The following is an 8,062-nucleotide window of genomic DNA, read 5'->3' as shown; positions in this document are numbered from 1 at the left end:
CTGAGGCCTTAATCCTGATCGAAGTCAGAGAACCCAGCGCCAGGTTTTGGCATGCATCGGAGGAGTCAAATCACGAGGCTATGAATACTAGCCTCGAGCTATTGGATGAAAAATGAGAAGCAACACTTGTTTAGATGACCGCACAGAAGCAAAGAGTCGAGAGATACTATAATAGAAGGACCAACCTTCGATATTTCAGAATCGGGAACTTAGTTCTACGGAAAGTCACCCTCAATACTCGAGACTCGAATGAAGGGAAACTAGACCCGAATTGGGGAGGACCGTACCGAGTCATCGGATTTGTCGGCAAAGCATCTTACAAACTTGGCATGATAAGGCGAGCAATTATCAAACAATTGGAATGTATCATTACTCAAATGATATTACTGCTAAGGTATAATTTTCTCCTTTTTTCATTTAAATTTAAGGCTAACTCATCGCAGGTGTTCGATCGATGCTGAGGGAACCTTTCCACCCGAAGACCTTGGGTTTTAAAGCACGCGTTGCACTCTTTTTCCCTTAGATCAGATTTTTTCCCAAATGGGTTTCACCAGCAAGGTTTTTAACGAGGCAACAACTATGTGCTACCTAAGGAGAACTCAACAGTATCCAAGGCTTCTTTTCAATCAACCTCGAATACTGGGGGGTATCTCCCTCGGAGATTATATTTTCGAGGAAAATACTTCACGCCAAAGAGGGCCTCGATAGGAAAACTTTGTAATGGACCAAACGGTCAGATGAACTGTGTCCATGTAGAATAGTCGAGCCCCGACGGCAAAATATATACGCGTGTATCGGGTATTCAAAGAAGCATTCTTTCTATATCAAAACACTTTGTGTCTTGAAGAAGTCTACTATTATACGAGCTTCATATTTATAATTCTATGAAAAATGGCTCAATGGTCAGAATGCAAATACACCCCGAATACTCGAGGACTGTCGTCGACAGTTAGCACATCCGAGTCATCGAAAACTCAAATTCATAAGACCTCAAAGAGGCATCCCCTCGATATAAAGGCCAAGGACATCATACTCGAGGACTAACCTTTCGAACAAGTTCGAAAGGTTATCGTGAAACAAGTCCAAGAGACATACCCGAAGGCTACGACCATATTAAAGACTACAGTCATACAAAAAGGCCATAGCCGAAATAATGCAGCTCAGAGACATGCGACTTCCGCCATAAATTAAAGGCCTTCAAACACATTTGAAAAAACTAGTTAAATCAGGCTACCCACGGCAAAAGCAAATGCTAAAGGGCTTTGATAAAATCAGCCCTCGAACAATTTAAAGGCTTCGATAACATTAGCCTTCGAAAGAGCCTCAAGAGGCATTCAATTATCGTTACACAAACAAAATTACAAATAAGGTTCCGATCGGTCGAACCTCTGAAAAATCCAACGGGTACAAAAAACACATGCTAAGGCATAGAAAAATTTTCACTAAGTCTTTTAGCCGAAAAGAGGGAAAAATTATAGCCGTCCTAGAGGCCGAATTGGCCCAACTTAAAGAGCCTAAGGGCCGACCTAGAAGAGCCTAATGGCATAAAAGAGCTTAAGAGCCGAAGCATGTAGAGTTCGAGACCTTATTCTCACTCAACTCAGACTCAAAAATCCCATCATCCCGAGCTCGCACCAAATCGATTTAAGCATAGCTCGAGGGCTAAAAAAACCTTAAGAGGTATTCTATTATAAGTTCGAAGATCGCCCATTGATCACTAAAAAACCTAAGGGTTGTTATATTAAGAATCCGAGCCAATGTTCACTTGATCGTTGAAGTTATCAAATTTCTTTTTCACAAAATAAAGACAATGCGGAATCAGAGATGAAGCAAAGGAATTCTTTATATTTATAGAAGATATTTACAAAAGATATTTACAACACCCACGAGGGGCCCTTAAAAAAAACAAGAACGAAAGGCCAAAAACCTAATCTACTTTGGGGGCCACATCCTCGAGAACCACATCTTCGGGAGCTGCATCCTCAAGAGCCACATCTTTGGGAATCTCCTCCTCGGGGACTCCATCTCCATCTCTACGCCCTTAGAACCACTAACAACATCTTCATCATCAGAAGAAACGAGAAACCTGGAATCGGTTTCCAGTGCCTTTGCTTGGGCTATTTCTTCAGTGAGGTCGAATCCTCGGGCGTGGATTTCTTCGAGGGTCTCCCTCCAGGCTTGGCACTTGGCCAAATCATTACTCCGGTTTTTCCAGTCGGAGGCCTCTCTTAGCTCCGCTTATAGCCTCGGCATCCGTTAAGTATACGACAATAGTCTTATCAGTCGTAGCTTTCGTCTTCTCAACTTCAGCCTTGACATCTGCAACTTCGGCCCCGACTTTGGCAAGTTTTGCCTCTAGCTCCTCGATTTTCTTGACCTGGGCCAGATTCTTCACCTTAATACCTCGAAGCTGAGTCTCAGCTGAGGCCAGTTGGGCTAGAGCATCTTCTTTTCAGCAATGAGCCGATCCATGTTCTCTTTCCATCGGTGGTAGTCAGCCTTAACTTGATCGACCTCGACCCAGAGCTGCCTAATCATCTCCAACTTTTGCTGCAACTGAGATCAAAGTGTTAGCCTCTGCAGTAAGGCCAAGAAGACCATACTCTGTTAAAATCATAGTTACCTGCTTGTCTAGCTCGGCCTAGTTTTTTCGAGTTTTGGGCAGGTCAGCTCGAAGGTCCTTGAGCTCTTCCTCCTTTTGGATATAGAGGAGCCTCAGGCCTTCTCTTCATCCGAAGCCTTCCTAAGCTCGGCCTCACATTGGCTTATCTCGGCCCTGAACTTGATGATGGCCTACATATAAAACAAATACATGTTAGTCAAAAGAAAGAGAGAAAAAAGAAAATTACAATAATAAAAGTTAGTGTTTACCCGAGAGAAGAGACGTTGAGCCTCTTCGAAGAGGGTGGATGCATCATTAAGGTCGACAACATCGTCAACTCCGGTGAAACAATCCCAAAAAGGATCTTCTTCGAGAACCTTGCTCGGGTCGGGCGTTCATGGAGCCCGAGCATCCTTTATCGCCTCCTCAGAGTAAGATGGTAGAAAAGGTGAGTGACCCATTTTCACGACCCCGAGCTCCTCACTCGGGGCGCTTTGATTAGCTTCGGCCCTCTCAGCCCTTGTCTCCTCCGACGTACTTGTTGAAGGAGGGGGAATGATCTTGATCTCGGGGGATTTGAGGGCTTTGCCCGAGTCTTTCTTCGGAGTTCCTTCACCATGAGGCAAGGTCTCAGGTTTGGAGAACTTGGCAGACTCGACTGGTTTCCTAGTTCGGGGTATCAGCGCCAACTCTTCTCCTTTGTTCGCTTCATCTTCCAGATGTTGGATGGCTGGATACAAGTCCATATGGATAAACTTCCTCCTTGGCTTTCGAGTAGGGGACCTCTCGTCTTCGAGCTTCGAAGCCCTCTTTCTTTTGTTGTCTTTCCCCAATTTCGGAATCGAGGACTTGGTCTCTTCTCCGGGCGGGGCTGGCCTCATTTCGGAGACATCTCTGATGCCTGCACAAACAAGCATAAGTGAGGTGGCATAACCAATAAATGAAAAGTATCAAAAACCCGGGAAGATAACATACCATGATGTTTGGCCTTCCATTTGCCCCTCGATAATTCGCGCCATTTGTGTTCATCGTACGAGGAGGTTGCAGCTAACTTTTGGACCCATCCCTCGAGGTCGGGGACCGCGTGGGGTATTCAAGCAACATCTGCTGAAAAGGTAAAGGCATTACGAAACACGAAAGCGGAATATGAATAGGTATTTGGAAAAAGGACTTCACTTACGATTAAAGTTCCATCTCTCCGGGAATGGAATTTTTCCCCTAGGGATGACATCCAAGGTCCTCACTCTAATAAACCGGCTCATCTAGCCTCGATCTTTATCTTCGTCATTACTAGCGAAGAAGGCTTTTTTTGATTGACGTTGAATCTTGATAAGCCCTCAAAACAGATGAGGCCGATACAACCGAATGAGATGGTTGAGAGTAAACTCCAATCCCTCGGCCTTGTTGGAGAAATAACGCAGCATAATCACGATATGCCAAACTGATGGATCTGGACGAGGGTAACCTCGTACCTTTTGCATAAATCAATCACTACCCGATCGAGGGGACCCAGTGTGAAGGGGTAAGTATAAACACTTAAGAACCCCTCCACGTAAGTCGTGATACTTTCCTCGGGGTCGGGGATCTATACCACAACCTCGTCTCCCCAACCGCAGTCCTTCTTCATGGCCTTAAGGTGCTTCCTCGATATCGAGCCGATATATCGAGATACGTGTTCGCATCGGCCTGGGATTTTGGGGGGATTTTCAATATTGAAATTCATCTTTATCACACAGGGGCCGGGAGTGATTTAGTGAAGGGCCGGCGCCACCAGTTTTGCAGGCCGGGAAGAAGAAAAAGATGATGTTTTCTCTTTCTGGGGGACTGTTTTAGAAGTTTTGGCCATAGTTTTGAGCTAAGAGATACAGAAGGTAGCGGAGCGTGGTGTTTTCTAGGAATTCAGCATTTTTCCGGCACTTAAAGGAGCGGTGTAAGCGGATGATGAGAGAAAGAGATGAAGAGAAAAGGTGATCAGAGTAAAAGTAATGAAGAAGTAAAGTTTTTAATTCAAAGAAGGAGCCCCGTATTTATAGATGAGCAGTGACGGTTCGACAGCGCTAGTGGCTGACCATTATTGGCATGCATTTAATAGTTTGGGAAAGCGAACCAACGAGACGTTTTGGTCACTTCGAGCGCCTACATCATGGGAATGACGTCATCGTCAGAGACTCCGGAAAATCGAGGTTCAAATCGTTTCTTATCATTATATTCTAAAATATGGAGACTATCTGTATACGGTCGAAATCAGGTACGCCTGATTTTCTGGGCTCGAGGGGTCGCCTTAAGCCCGAGTTCAGGTAAGGTTGAGTTCGAGCTCGATGGACCAGACTCAAGCTCGAAGACAGAGTGCGATGCTCGAAGATCGAAATGAGCGATGAATATCGAAGACGAGTATGCTCAACCCCGAGATAATGCCGTTACAGGTTCGTAACAGAATAGGCGAGATTCCTGCCACGTCCCCAAGATTATGGTATAAATCCCGGAGTGGATTCGTATGAATCCGTACTAGGCGTTTAGACAGTTGTCCCAATAAAATTCTTTACTGTAAATAGAAATGTACCTTATTTAGGGTTCCCCTATTATATAAAGGGGACCTCAATCATTTGTAAACACCATCTAATCATTGCAAAGAATATACTCTCTTACTTTTTCCCTCATTGTTCATCAGAATTGTCATTTAGCTTTATTATTCTTGCTTTATTGTTCTTGGTCCATCTCGAGGTTACTTTGGCTCGAGGTCGATACTGCCTAGCAACACTGGTTTGATTTACTCATTTCTTTCATTTATACTATACTCCTTGATTATTAATTGGTATTGAACTAAATCACATATCTTTAAAATCGCAAATCAAATTTAATTGTTACTCGCATTAATTTTTGAGGTAAATAAGATTGTCTGATGAATGACTAAATTTGATTGTGTGTAAAAAATATTGGGTGTGCAAATAAAGTCCTACAATAAAAATTAATATGAATTTTTTTTATATACTCCTTATAAGATATAATGATATTCCTAATGATACGAGGCGTTGTTTAAAAATTAAATATATTAACTCATATAAATAACGAACAAGCCGACTTTATAGCAAAAATATAATTTCAGTAAAGGTCGGTTACAGAAGCACTCCTGCTTCGTCTATATAATGAAATTAATTAATTGTGTCACCTAAAAATCCAAATGAAGGTGGGAGCAAGCAAATAATAGTGCTGCAACTACTACTGTACTTGAAATAGAGTAGCAAGTTCATTGCATGAGCTCGAGGTTTTTACGCGTAAACCTCGAGTGCAGAAAAAAGAAAAGTTGTCTCCAACACTATTAACATGTCGAGATGTCTAAAGAGTTGGTTCCCCATTGAAAAGAGAAATAAAATGCAAGTGACCAATGCAATAAATACCCTATGAATAAATAGGCACCGAATTAGTTGGCCTTTCCACCTATACATATATCTCACTTCTGCACCTTTCCCAATCATGCCCAAAATCAAACAAAGAAAAGTTGATCAAAGTGGCAATGGAGAGAATTAGTGTTTTTGTTACCCTTTTGATAGTGTTGATTGTAGTAGGAAAACAAGTGCATAATGTTAGTGCAGATAACCCTTATGCTTGTTGGGGTGGCTGTTACAATCAATGTATTATTTTGAGCTTTCAAGCTGGTGTAACACCAAACAGCAATAATCCTTGTTATGTGCAGTGTTTAAGCAAGTGCATTCCTCGTTCTGCTGCTGAATACCAAAACTACTGCAAGATTGGTTGTTCTTTAGAGCTCTGTGTTCCCACTCGCTCTGGTATAAATTTTCATTTTCGTTTATGATTCACCCTCTACTTTAATTTACACATATTTGTTTTCGTTAGAGTCCCACATTGGTTGAGAGTGTGTGAAATAGTGAAAAATATCGTTATCTCGTTATAGGTTATATCATTAACTAGCTTTCGAGATTGAGTTAAAGTTTAAATTTTATTTTATTAATCAATTACAATTATATGAATTTATTGATTAAAGAAATATTCTTTTAAACCATTCAGTGTAGTGGAATTTTATTTAATTCTTTTTTTATTTGGCAGATGCGGGTGCAGATCTGGATAAATGCTTTGGCAATTGCGGAAACGTTTGTAGGGCTTAGAAATATGTATTTACCACAATGTGTGCTATTGGATGTGGTCTCACTTTTTTTTTTCCCAATCTTTTACCAAATAAATAAATGGTTCTTTGTAGTTGGCAATTCAGGTGAAAGTGAAGAGTTTGATTAGTGCTGTATTTGTTTACTCCCTTTCTGTCATTTTCCTCTTTTTCTAATGTTTCCTTCAATTATCTCCGATCAGTTACTAATTGGAAAACTTCAAGTTATCTACCACCTACTTCTTCTCCGTTTTATGGTTATGTTATACAACCAATAGGAATTCAACAAAGACACCTTGTTGTTTTACGAATCCTCGATTACACGCTTTTGGCTGGCAAGTTAGCTTCGCCTATTTCATCTATAAATAAATATTTTAATTTGCATACATGCGACATTAAATGCGACTAATATTTTTCCGTCCTATATTACAGCCAAAACAAGTTTTTAGTAATTCAGCTATGAACCTCGTACGTCCTTGAAATTCCAAAGCAATGAGGAAAGAAGCATACAATCAATGGGTTCAACTAAACCAACATATGTCAACTTTAAATTCGTAACTGTACATATATATATGATGGTTCCATAATAAAAAGTAAAATTTATACTCAACAAATTTAAATTATGAATTCGTCCCAAGACCATGACCAGGCTATTATTAAAATATATCCTAACAATTCATCAACTAGACCATGATCTCTACTTCAGAACAGTCTGTAAACAAAAAATTTCTTAATTACGTCATAGGTGGCACCTTTCTTTTATATCAAACCAAAAAAATTTACACAGAATAGAGGAATAGAGGAGGACCTTCCACCTCGCCTCTATAGAATAATTTGTATGTGTATTGGGAAAAATCAAGTTAATATATATCGAATTAATTATGTGATGACATGTCAAACAAGCAACACTACAACACCCTATCTACATTCATATAGAGGTTCAGCTCTGGCATTATTGATGTCATAACTTTGCCTCTTTCATTCAGCAGCGAAACTTCATTTACTGTAATTTTCTCAAATTAAAATATATACCATTCAACACCTTGGATTTCTTCGGAAACTTTAAATTACTTGACCTAATCAAGTGTGGAATTTTGGGACCTTTGAAACGACACGTGTTCCCATCTTTTTCTTTTTCTCTTTTCTTTTGATAAGTTGTTAAAGTATTAAAAGTAATACTGGAGTGAATGTCAAAAAGGTATAGAGGTACGTTACAACTTACATGTAGAATATTACTCCTCGTTCTACTTGATGTTCGACCATTTCAATACATTTACTTAATTCTTCAAAATGTCTCAATGATAAAGTAAAACATTTATTATACAGTAGGTTAAAAAAGTTGT

The 8,062-nt window shown here is 40.4% G+C and overlaps 1 long non-coding RNA gene across 1 annotated transcript; it reads left to right on the top strand.

Annotated features, from left to right (window-relative positions):
* Positions 1-6,073: 6,073 nt before the first annotated feature.
* LOC107811728 (uncharacterized) lies at positions 6,074-6,949 on the top strand. The gene is made up of 2 exons (XR_012709398.1): positions 6,074-6,387; positions 6,665-6,949. It is a non-coding gene; the product is annotated as an uncharacterized LOC107811728 (long non-coding RNA).
* The last annotated feature ends 1,113 nt before the right edge of the window (positions 6,950-8,062 follow it).

Source organism: Nicotiana tabacum, chromosome 1 (genome assembly GCF_000715075.1).
Source record: "Nicotiana tabacum cultivar K326 chromosome 1, ASM71507v2, whole genome shotgun sequence".
NCBI lineage: Eukaryota > Viridiplantae > Streptophyta > Magnoliopsida > Solanales > Solanaceae > Nicotiana > Nicotiana tabacum.
Note: the sequence above shows the minus strand (reverse complement) of the source record. Positions and strands in the feature narration are given on the sequence as shown.